The sequence below is a fragment of the Papaver somniferum genome, chromosome 7 (assembly GCF_003573695.1).
Source record: "Papaver somniferum cultivar HN1 chromosome 7, ASM357369v1, whole genome shotgun sequence".
In the NCBI taxonomy this organism is placed as follows: Eukaryota; Viridiplantae; Streptophyta; class Magnoliopsida; order Ranunculales; family Papaveraceae; genus Papaver; species Papaver somniferum.
In genome coordinates, this window is record NC_039364.1 from 230645660 (window position 1) to 230658665 (window position 13006).

Below are 13006 nucleotides of genomic sequence, written 5' to 3' on the forward strand. Positions count from 1 at the left end.
AATAGATTTCAGAACTACAATTTGTGTTACGTCTGGTGACCCAACGATTCTAACTCCTACAAATACATATAATAAAATCTTTAAAAAATGATGAGTTCCACATGAAAACGATGTATAAGTACTGATCGGAACATATATTAGACTCGATTAAAAGCTAAAATTAAATTAAAGTTTTCCAATCTTAAGTTTTTACTGTCAGGTGCACTGGATGCTAGAAGCCTTAAAGTTAATTTATGCAAAGGGTTGGAGGTTGAAAGATAAGGGCAATTCATTTGTGATGGGTAAATCTTATATTTATCCATTTTGCTCCCAATATGGAATGGACAAACATAAAAAACGGATGAATAAACCAATAAATTTGTGGGTTTTGCTTAGTACGACCAGACCACGTCTCTTGTTATGTCGCGGCTCTAGATTCGATGTGCAGTCTATTTTCAATCGCAGGTGTTTGAAGGCCAGCCGCGTGACAAGTTCTGCCGCTAATGGCAACATCCAACGACTCTAATTTATTTCTCATATATATTAGACTCTCCTCAACTTGAAATTCACACCTTCTACATTTCCTAACTCCAACTCTTCTCGACTCACCTAAAAATGCCTCCCAGAGTTTGTGGTGTTAAGTTTACTCAAAATGAAAATTTAGTTATTTGTAGAGCAAATGCAGAGCACATATTTTTCAAACAAGAGAAAATATCTATTGTAGTCAAGACGTATCATTTCAGGTTTTCTGGCATGAGGTTTTTGAATGTTTTCCTCAGAAACTGAGAACCCGTTTATGCATGAGAATCAAGAATTGTCGCATCGTTTTAAGCTAATTGATCATGAAATCACGCAATTTGTAGCTCAGGTGCATACTAATTAATTGCAGTAGATTGAACGGTGAAGGTCTAATAAAGTGGTACAAGAACACTAGAGAGTTGGCAATTATCTAGCGGGTCACTTTTCGTTTACGAAGCTTATTCCAACATCCTTAGAGAGCTTCACAGGTTCAACCCCTTTTGCTTCCTGGATGCTCCACCAGCCGGTCGCTGAACGACAACGTTACTTAACAAGGTTTATAGATTAATGGCTATGTAGTATACTTTAATCCAGTGTAGTTGCTTTAATCTTATGTAATTTCTTTAATCTAAAGTAGTTTTGGGTTCAAATTAGTATGATAGTACATTGAATGTACAAATACAAAGACGTTTTCATTGATTAAAGACAAGACAACATAACACCAAACTAAAATATAAAACGATTGTGAATCAGTTCATACACTTAATCAGTCCGCTCCAGTTTAAAACATATAGGACATTTCTAGAAGTATTTTCCATATGTGTCTTCTTCTGTAGAAGTGTGCAAGTGCATGAAAAAGTTGCAACCAGGGCTTGAACATCCACCAATTAAGATTGTGGGAAACTCTTCTTCTCCACAGTGGTCACGCTGTGACTTCTTCATCTTGGCTTTAAGTTGCAAGTTTTAGGGTGATTTTTTTCTTCACGGTGGTCCCGCTGTAATTTCTTCAATTTGATTTAAGTTTCAAGATGTTGCACAGTGCTTGTACATTTTCATCTTCTTTCTTCTCCATAGCATCATCTAGCATGTGTGGTTCTTCAAGACATTTATGATCATGATATTGCAAACATCCGATATTTTCCGGTTGCGATTCAAGACCAATCCTGATTCTTGAACAACCTACTTATGGACACTTAGAATACATACAAGGGTATCACATCAGACTATGGTCATCCATGAAACATAATGGACCTGTTATTATATAGTGGTATTTTGTAAAAATAAAATCGTCTTCAATCCCGTACGATGTTGGTTGAGATTGACTTCGATAGGTCGTGTTAATTTTTTTTTTAAATGTGGTATTTTGTAAGAAAAATAGACCCGTTATTATATAATCGTTAGTAATTTCAAAAAAATAGTTGTCATAAATATAACCGTTATAAATATTGTCATTATCCAACAAGCCGCTTTGAATATACTCTATAAGGTTCATTTACATGAATCTAATCCAATTTAGTTTGATGTTGTTTTTTCGTTATTAAATATAATCAAGTTAACTAAATGTAAGTCTAAATGTAATAAGTACCAATTAATTAAAAATGGAAATCAAATTTTTAAGTTCTAAAATTTCCTAATTAATATTATTGCTTCATTTTCCACAAGATATATACTTTTTGACAAAAAGAACTTCAACATATATACTTTTAGACAAAAAAAACTTAAATAAAAAAACTCGGGCGATCGTTGGCCTCCTGGTTATCTTCATTTGACGTCAACGCGTTCTTGAACGGTGTTTCCTCGTTTTTTTTTTTTAACTTGGTTGTTAACTTTCGAAACTCGAGCTCTTCTTCTTTTTGTAGAACATTTTCCTGGATTAACTTTTAAAGCTTGCACTGCTCTTTTCCTTTTACTATTTTCAATTTTTTGAAATTAGCACATATCTTATCAAGAGCAACTTCAAGTTTGGCTTCACAAAAAAATGTAATAGCTTTCTAAGACATTTCGATTGAGGAATTTAAAATGCTAGAATACATATTAGAAGAAAAAAATTAGTAGAGAAGGGTGAATTTTGGTGTGACTTGAGTGTTTGTATATTATACTCTAGTGACGTTACATGATTATAATAGTATGATCATAGTATTAAGGAATTAGACTACGAAGTATACCGCTTGTCTTTTGAACTTTGTAGATATGACATCGACATAATCTTGTATATATTGTCATGATTATGTGTATGGGTTATGACGAAAATTTCATCCTACGAAACAATGTTTTACATTTGTTTCATTTTTTTTACTGTAGTAAACTAGTTGTCGGCGGCTTAGCTTTGCCCGCTAGCGGCTTAAATTCGAATGCCCACGACTTAAATTTAACCGTTAGCACCACGCGTTTCTTCATTTGCCGCCAGTGGAAAATCCACTTAGCCGATCCCCTTAGCTGTCCGAATATCATATTTGCAAAACCCCATAGGAATTTCCGACGATCCGGCTTTCCATATAAGATTTAAACAACTACCAAAAAAATTGAATTTGATCCCTTTGGAACTGTCCCCTTAAACGACTGTTATCGATTGCAAATTGTGGGTTTCCTTTGAATAACGTTCATATAGTATGTTCATAATTTTCCCTTTCTTCATATAGTACGTTCATTATACACCAACAAATTGAATCCATATCTATATATTAATTGAAAATGATGGAAAATTCAAAACAAGTTGTGGATTTTTTAATAATACTCGATCAATTATATGAATTATGCATCAAAAGAAAGAAAAAAATGAATTATTGATCTTTCTTTTCTTGCAGATTTTCAACTCTTGAATTAAATTTGTATTTGGCGCCATTATCACATACGAGTAATAGTTAAACTTATCAATCAAAAATATGCTTTTAAACCTAAAGTCTCCCTTTTATTTTGTTTTTCAAATGATATATCTACATTGGATAAAAAATTGATTAATTGATTTGTTTTCTTCAATTATTTGAAAGAGATAATATTTTGTATGTTTGCATGATTAATGAATCATCTATCGTTAATCTGAAGAACAAGCAAAATGTACAGGAGTCAGGACTAATGCAAGGGTAGTTTCTTCCTCCCTTAGAAGGAGATAGAATAGAAATTGTAATTTATTTAATTTTACATTTGCTTGTGATCCTCCTGCTCCCAGCCTCCCACCATGCAGCACTATTTTCATTCTAGTGATGTCGATCATTAAAAAATTCTACATTTTTTCTTTTTCTTTTTGGTAGGAAACTGAAATGTGTCTTCTTTGAGCATGTGTGCATATCCTAAATCTGAACCGAATCTGAATGGTTTGATACAGTTCAGTATTAGGAGAGACAAAATATGTCTTCAAAGTGAAACAAAATCTAGAGGAATATTAGGCCCGTGATGTTGAAAAAGGAGTTAATGAAACTGTGGCTTACCACCACTTTGTGTCCCAATCATGATTGCCCTTGTCTATTGTTAAATGTGCCAAACTGTGTTGACTTTATTTAGATACCACTTTGGGACCCAATAATGACATTTAATACTATAAATATGGTGAATCATTTACATCTATTGAATAAATTTTCCAGGCGAGATGGGATATATCCAATTTTAAAGGGATTTTTTTTTAAGGATTTTAAGGGAAGTCCTAATGGGTAAGTTACAAAACTATCCTTACCCTTTAAAAATCTATTATCCTAAATCAGTTTTAATCTTTTCATTTCATCTTCTTCTTCTCTTCTTCTTCTCCTCCACAACCACACCGGCTCCATCACCCTACCACCATCAAAACTCGTCGATTAATTCATTAAAATTGTCGATTCGAAAACTCCGATTAATCTTCATCAATGGATCCACCACGGCGGAAGGGAACTCGTATGAAAGGCACTAATCGAAAACCCAATGAGTATAACCCTGGAATTGCAAGTTTGGTTCAAAAGAAAGTGAAGAAAAGAACTGTCGAAGAAGGAGAATTCGCAGCCCCTGAAACACGAGAAATGGTGCGCTTAAGAAAATAAGGGCTTACTTAAACTCACTCTAGTACTTCTATTTGATATTTGCATGTCAAATTAGGTCAGAAAAATCGAAATTATGAATTGGCAGTTGCGACGCCGGCAAGGTATTATGTTATCGACCTTGCCGGCTTTTCATAGTTAGGGTTTGACCGACAAGCTCTTAGGTTAAATATCTTGTCGGCTGTTTAATATCTGTAACTGCTTCCACAGGGTCGGCAGGTTATGCAACCTGCAACCTTGCCGGCGGAAGTTTTTGTTTAATGAAGCCGGCATGTTATTATTTTTTACCCTGCCGGCATGTTATAACTTGTTTTGGAACCATTGGTTCCTGATGCCTTGAATTTTTTAAAACCGGAATGGTGTTTGGATACAACCATGCCGGCTGTTTGTTGGCCGGCAATGTATGGGTAATGTACCTTGCCGACCTGTAATGTGGAAAATCTTTGTATCTCCTGTGTAGTATATTTGTTATAAGCCGGCAGGCTATATGAATGCTACCCTGCCGGCTGCTCTTTAGCCGACATGTAAGTTAGATATAGACCCTTCCGTCCATTGTTCCGCCGGATAAGTTATATATGTCGACCTTGCCGACCTGTAATTTTTTTTCCTTAATTGTTCTTGTTCAGGTTGGAAAAGGAAAAGAAGAAAGCTATGAAAGCTCTTAGTCCTCCTTCAAAGACCTCCTCGTGTTGGTGATAAACTCTTGACTTCAACACATCAAGGGGCATATGTTGTGCCGGGAACGCTCAAGATCCGTGTACCGAATGATTCTCAACCACCATCGGAACCCAGTGATTCAGACGATACTCCGGACGAAGACCAATCAATTCCATATGGTAGAAGAGGTGATGATGATGATGTTGATGAAAGCACTCCGGCTGCTGGAGGAGGTAACAATGATGATGATGAGGGTGATGAAGAAATGCCTAATGTTGGAGGAGGTAATGATGAAGATGATGATGATGATGGTAATGGAGATAAAGATAAGGATATGGAGGATGAAATTGTTGAAGAGGCATAGGAAGAAGAAGAAGAAGAAGGTGATGGAACCGGAGAACAAACTCTAACTATTGTTCAACAAACCGAAGCTTCAACTTCAAGTAAAACCAGAAAGAAGAAGAGGGTGATCACTAAACCAGCTAATTCCCAAATGCCTCCCCCTCACTTGATGATTACACTGAAAAAAGGTGAGCGTCCAAGGGGGACCCCAAGAGATGGTGGAGAAGTTCTTTTTGGATACAAAGACTCTTGGGCATGTTCGATCCATAATACTATCGTAAGTAATCTCAATCCGTCTTTGTTCTTTATTCAAGTGTGTAACTATCTTAAATTTGCGTCAAGTGTTTGTATTTCTTTTCATTTTGTTTTTTTGGTATTTAGGATCACAGGCATGCCGTCCGTCTCATGAGGCGCCAAGCTTCATGTTCAGTGACTAGTATTTGGGATCTTTACAAGGAATGTGAGGAGGTGAAAGTGATTGTCAAGAACTCCAGGTTGTGGCCTGCGGTGGAGAGTTCGAATATTGAGCATGATAAAGTTACCATATCTACATTCTGTGAGAGGTTCTACGGAGAGACTGATACAATGGCGATAACTCCCGATGATGCTCAACAAATTCTAGGCCTCGAGGTTGATGGAAAAGCAGTCACTGACGGATTCAATAATAAGTTTCCTTTCAAGGATATTTACGCATTGAGCCAGAAATTGTTCGGTTGGAATCAGATTGAGACAGAGTCTGTTCTTGAGATGAAGGATGGTCGTCTAAGCAAGAAGTTTAATCTGAAGAAGTTGAGGGACAAATTATGGGAGACAAAGAAAATCTTTGATAAGGAAGGAAGGGTGAACCCGGTGCGAATCAATGCTACCGCGTCAGCTTATTTGCTATACGTCCTAGGCAAATGTATCTTCCCCGACAGTTCCGGAAGCTTGGTCGAGGCAAGTTACTTGCAACTATTGGATCCCTTAGATAAGATGCGTGAGTATTCTTGGGGTACTGCGGTGGTCGCCTTCTTGAACAATGAGTTGACAAAATGTTCTAGGGCACTCAGTAAGCAAGTTAACGGAAACACATGTCTCTTCCAGGTAATTTTATTGTCTAAATCATTTATATTTGCAAAATTCTCGTAAGATAAGATTCTTACTAAACTTTGTTTTGCATAGGTTTGGATATATGAGCACTTCCCTTCTTTGTTCAAAACCAACTCCTACGTCAAAGTGGATGCGAATGTTGTGGTTGATAAGCCAAGAGCGGCAAAAGTACAGTTTTAAGGGTACTCAGGATAAGGACATGCCGCAAAATCTTATCAAACTCCGAATCACCATCGAAAAATTGACTGCGTATGATGTGTTATTTGATCCGTATCGAGATGCTAGAAATTAAAGTTTAATCCAAAGGACAGATGAAGTTGCATTATACTATGGACCCTTCATGACTATGTATGATGGATATTCAATGTACGATCCACATCGGGTAATCCGACAATTGGGTTACGTCCAAGAAGAACCTCATTTCGATGAAGAAAAGTCGTTCTTTACTGTGAACATGGCTTCATGCACCACGTCCCAAAAAACTATTAACGTCTCTTACGATCCAGAACCAACTCAAGAACATTGGGACAGACGTGGACGTAAAATCGATGTGAGTCTTTTGGACGAGGTGACCACCGGTTGTGAAGCCAGTGAGAAATACATGGCGTGGTACTTGGGTTGGGCTCGTCCTACTGTGATTAGGGAAATGACTGTTGAAGAATTGGCTCGTAAGAGGAGGATGACATCGAAAGACCCGGCAATAAGTCTTAAGTTCTTTGTAAGTATTTTAGAGTTGCTCTTACTATTTTAAGATTACATTATCGAATCATTCTATTAATTGTTTGTTGTTTAATTGAAAATAGAAGGACCAATTGAAGACCTTTGTGAAGGTATTGTGCTGAGCGAAAGACAGAGGAGAGCCTTTGTCGATTGAAGAGCAAAGCAAGCACATTGACTATGCTTGCAATGTTGACAATGAGGATGCCCATGAATTATTCAAGAAACTTGAGGCTCAAGTAAAGATGGAAGAAAAATCTAGGAGGGAAGCACAAGCCAAGCTGAATGCTGACAAAAAGAGGGCTCGTAGCGGTTGTGGTGGTGAAGGTAGCAGCAATGGTAGTGTTCCTAAACGGGGTTGTGGTCGTGGTCGTGGTGAATGAATGCTTTCCTATTTTATTTCTTTATGTTGTGGTGGACGAATGTTTAAGTTAATGGTGTGGACAAATGTTTTTTTAAGGTTTATGGGACATGTTTTTGTATTTTGGACAAAAAGTGTTGGATTTCTAGTTATTGAATGAATGGTTTGTTTAGCTATGTAAAGTTTCAATACTTATGTCGGCATGCTTTGTTTAAGTTACATTACCGACTGTTCCAGGGCCGGCAAAGTTGTGAATTGTCAGAATGCCGGCTGTGACAACGGAAATTGTGTAGTTACCAGGGTCGGCAAGGTAATACGATTCCTACCTAGCCGGATGTTTACTCGCCGGAAAGGTAATATGTTATCGACAATGCCGGCATGCTAATGACCAAATACAGTTCCGGCGGATACACAGAAGAAACTGGTCTCCTGATGCCTAAAATCATCATAGGGTCGGCATGGTAACAAATTTCAGACCCTGCCGGCCTGACTTAGTCGGCATATTGGGGAAATAAAACAGTGCCGGCGGATTTATATTTCAAATTTTTTGCAAGTACAATTGCATTGATTGACTTGTACTTATACACTATAACGACCAAATTTAGGAACCATCCTATAAATACACTACTTATCTCCACAAAACAACACACAACTATTTGCATATACTCTCCAAAGCTCATATCATCATACACTCCATCTAACTAACCCAATAGCTCTCTACATACATATAACAATGGCTTCATTTGATTCTAATGAAGATTTGGCAATCATCAAATCTTGGTATGCGGAAAAACGACTTAGACGTCAATCCTCCGAAAGGGTGGATTCCACAACCTTTTGCGCTAGGGTACACAACAAATTTATCCAAGAGTGTGGGAATACTAATGCAAGAAGTGTTCAACAAGTGCACGATAGGCACCTTGTCATCGAAAACGCGATATTTGCTTTTTAGCTCTCCAACCTCGGATTTTTAACACTCGTCCATTCACCTTGTCCATTGCGCAATTTGTGAGTAATTTTGTGGATTTTCTTACGTAACCCATGTTGTTTTATCTTCAAATGAAACACCACTAACAAATGTAAGTTTGTTTTTGTAGCACGAAGTAGTGAAAGCGCGCTACTTGGAGGAAAAGGGGGAAGCATTCGCGTTTGATGCAAGCTATCACTTTTTGTCCGAAAGAATCCCGGAGGATAACCCGGACTACTTGGATGTTGTATCGTCTTCGTCGGACGAAGATTGATGGATTCAGAAGTTTTAGTGTAGGTTTTGTGGATATACCTCTATGTAAGCCCTCACGAGACTATAACTCGTCCACTAGGGTCGCTTAGGTGTTCAAAGGCTTGATGCACATGCTAAGTGCATTCGTTTTTCCGTCGACGAGGATTAGGTTTTATGTTTCAATAAATGTAGTAACCAAAATTGAATGAATAAAGTGAATTGCGCCTATTAGAATTCAGTCTTTTTTGGGGGATAACCAAAGTCGGCAAGGTTATAATATTACAACCATGCCGGCTAAACGCTGGTCGGCAAGGTAAGAAAGTTAAGAAATGCCGACAACAAGGAAACCGACAAGGTAATAAATCAATACCATGCCGACTACCTGCGCATTTATAACAGTCTCCTGTGTGTCAAAAATATTACAGTCGGCATCTTCTTTATTCGTATACCCTGCCGGCCGTAGAAAACCGCTTCAACCGTATACCTTGCCGGCGTAGAGTGGTCGGCATGATCTTCATTAGTCGACCCTGCCGACCTTTAATACTTTCAGAACTAAAAGTGTGAATTTCTTCTTTGATTTTGAGTATGATTTCATACCACAGATTTGCAATCACCTTTTAAAAGTGTTTCGGTTGTGTGCTTCATTTTCGTTGCAAGAGATATTCTCAAAAAAAAAAAAATCTTTCAAAAATCATCCCACAAAAGTTCAATCAAAAACAAAATTTCATAACTTCAATTCCTAAGTTTTAATCTATTCAATCAATCAAACTCAATTAATTAACCTAATCATAATTTTTAGTGTTAATTAAACAAGGGCATATTAGCCATTTAGAAAATACAAGGTTAAGGGGTGGCTTGGTTTTACTTCAAAATAACCAGATTTTGTCTTATTGGGTATACCCCAATTAGTTTGGGTATACCCCAATCAAGCTAGGTAAATTTTTGGAGTCACATTTTGTAGAGAGGATGGATTACGGATAATTTTATATGTACATTGTCCATATAAGATTGAACTAATTTTTCTTGGAAGTCGAAATAATAATGAATTTGAACTCAAGTTTGATGATATATTATATTGTTAAATGTTAGACTCCTATCAAAAAAAAAAAAAATGAGCGCAATTCGATATATGAAATCTCATCATCTACCGATTGAAATTTCGACTGTTAATTTTTAACGGTTGATTTTCTAAGTGGTAGATGATGGTGTTATACGTTTCGGGTTGTGCTCATTTTTTATAGGAATCTAGAGTTTAATAAAAAGAACATATCATCACAATGTTGGGTTCAAATTCACTGTCGTTTGGACTCTAAAGAAAAAATTTCAATCTTGTATGGATAGTGTACATATAAGATTGTTTGTGGATCCTTCCTCTTTCGTGGAAGAAACAAAAATGAAGGTTCTTCTATCTATGGCTCTCTATCCTCTGGGTGAGGCGCGTTTCATTATAGTCTCACTTCAACGTGAAGATCAAAGATCATGACTGTAGCTTCTAAGAGTCTAAGAGGGAGCGAAATAGCCTCGTCACAAGGACAAAATTTTGTTGAATAAAGTCCCCCATGAACAAACGCCCCTGTCATTATAAATCCTGCGATGTATTGCTAATGAGTATATAACGCAGCTTGAATAGTAAATCCAGTTTGACAAAAAAAACTCAGTCATATGTAATTAGAAAGGGTGGTCTGAGTAGGTTACGACTTCACTGCAAGAAGAACAAAAACTAGCTCAGTTATGTTGTTAACTTAGCTCATACTAACCAAAAATAAGAAAAACTAGATGATTAGGTTGAGAAACAAATATGAGATAACTTAGCTTGCTATATTGCGCGAGGCTATTATTCAATATCGAACGGCTAAATTTTTTATTTCTTATGTGCACTGTGCAGTTGATAAGTTAAACCGTGAATGCAAAGGTTGGGTTAGTATATTCATACTGCAGGTGATGACTTATTATCATGTGAAGTAATGGGCTGAAATATACGACCCGAACATAGCATGATCATACACACAAATGTACTGATTATCTGAAAATTCTAAGTTTGCTTCTGATTAATGCATATACCGTCTTACCAGACCCGAATTTACTGTAGTAACTTGTTTCAAAGTAGAGAAAGAGTAAATGGGTAATTGAGGAGCTATATCCTTAAAGAGATAGATACAGCTGTCAAGGTCATGATCATATGGGACTACCATTTTGAAGTGTTTAACTTACTTATCTTGCATATCAGTAGGATCATATGGACTGTCATTTTGAAGTTTTTCACTTACTTATCTTGCATATCAGTAGGATCATATGGGCTGTTATGTTGAAGCTTTTCAATTTCTTTCTTGTATATCAAGGAAAATTTCCTGCAAGCTTCACTTATGACTTCAACGCGTTCATATATCTCAATTACTCGTTTATGTGTTACTTGTTTCTACAGTTATCAAAATCAATATTTTCACCAAGAAGTGCAACACTTGATTTCTCGTCTTCATTTGAATCATAGTTGTCAGACATTTCATCAAGAGTTGCAGCAAGACCTTTTTTCCCGGTGTATTTTCTACGATTTGGGCACTCGTTTGCAAAATGACCAAATCCCTTACACTTAAAGCACTGAGACATATCCTCATCATCAGTTTCATTTGTTTCCCTGTTTTTAGTACGAATACGATTATGAGGTTTAACTGATGCTTTCGTCTTATCTCTGGAGAACTGTTTACTTATCTGCAACAGAAGATCCCTAAACTGTCTTGTGATCATCGAGACTGACTTGTCAATAAGACCTTTGAAGAATTCTTTATCATCCCCGAACTCCTTGTGGTCAACAGCCATTGGGATATAAGGTTCATTAAGGTAGGAGTTTATATCAATAAACCTTCTCGGCTGATGTTGTCGAACCAGGGCCTTCTGAATCTCATGAGTCTTAAACACAAAAGCCTTTATTTGTTGAATCTCCTTTCACATCTCCTTCAACTCTTCAAGAACACCAGAAAACTTCTGAGAGTTTGAAGGAACGACTCTCGGCTTCCTCATGTTCCTTCTTTTTCTTTTCAAGGTAGGAGATAACAGAGATTTTTCTTTTTTCTTCATGATTGATGGCTTAACAGTCATATTAACATATTTTCCATCGGAAGACATCATGCTTGGAGTATCCATAATGTATGGGTTTGTGAGAGGAAATCACAAATTGAACTCAACAAGTAGTCTTGAGATAAAAAGAGGTTTTGAGGAAGGAAAAAAGGAATATAGGGTTTCGAAATCTTTAAACAGGTTGGCACACGTCCAAATCACAACCCTATAAAGAGTGAAATTGTCGATAATAACCCTCCTTTGTTGATAGACAGGAAGAACAAAAATTAAGAAAAGAATAAAGAAAACTTTTCCTAAAGCCTAACAGGTACAAAATCATTGTCTCTTTTGATCAGGCACATGAGACAAGATTTCCAAATCAACACAATCAAGTTGCGTTGTGGTGAACAACAATTTTTCCACCATTTTCCTCTTGAGAGGAATCCACAGACCTTTGTCTATCAAAACGATTCGACCATAATCTCTTCTCTAATGGTCTTGGTTTATCCTTGGAAACTAACTTCTTAGACGAAGATAACATCCTACATACCTCAGCGGTCTTCTGAGCAAGTTTAGGCTTCCTTGCTAAATGATTTGCTCTTCGTTCAAGTTTGTTGACGTGCCTCAATTGGTGTTTGTACTTGTAACACCTTGAAAGTTCATGACCCTTCACAGAATAATACGAGCACGTCAAACTAGGATAAAAGTCAGGCTTCTGAGATGTGCACGCAGCTAGACACATGGTGGAACCTGAAACATTACAAACAGAGTTTCCAAGAAATGGGTCAATTTTTTCTTCTAGATTAGTTGGATTATCTTCTGAAAGAATATTGAGATTGATGTATGTATTGCTACAGTTATCAAAATCAATATTTTCACCAAGAAGTGCAGCACTTGATTTCTCGTATTCATTTGAATCATAGTTGTCAAACATTTCATCAAGAGTTGCAGCAAGACCTTTGTTCCCGGTGTATTTTCTACGATTTGGGCACTCGTTTACAAAATAACCAAATCACTTACACTTAAAGCACTGAGGCATATCCTCATCATCAGTTTCATTTGTTTCCC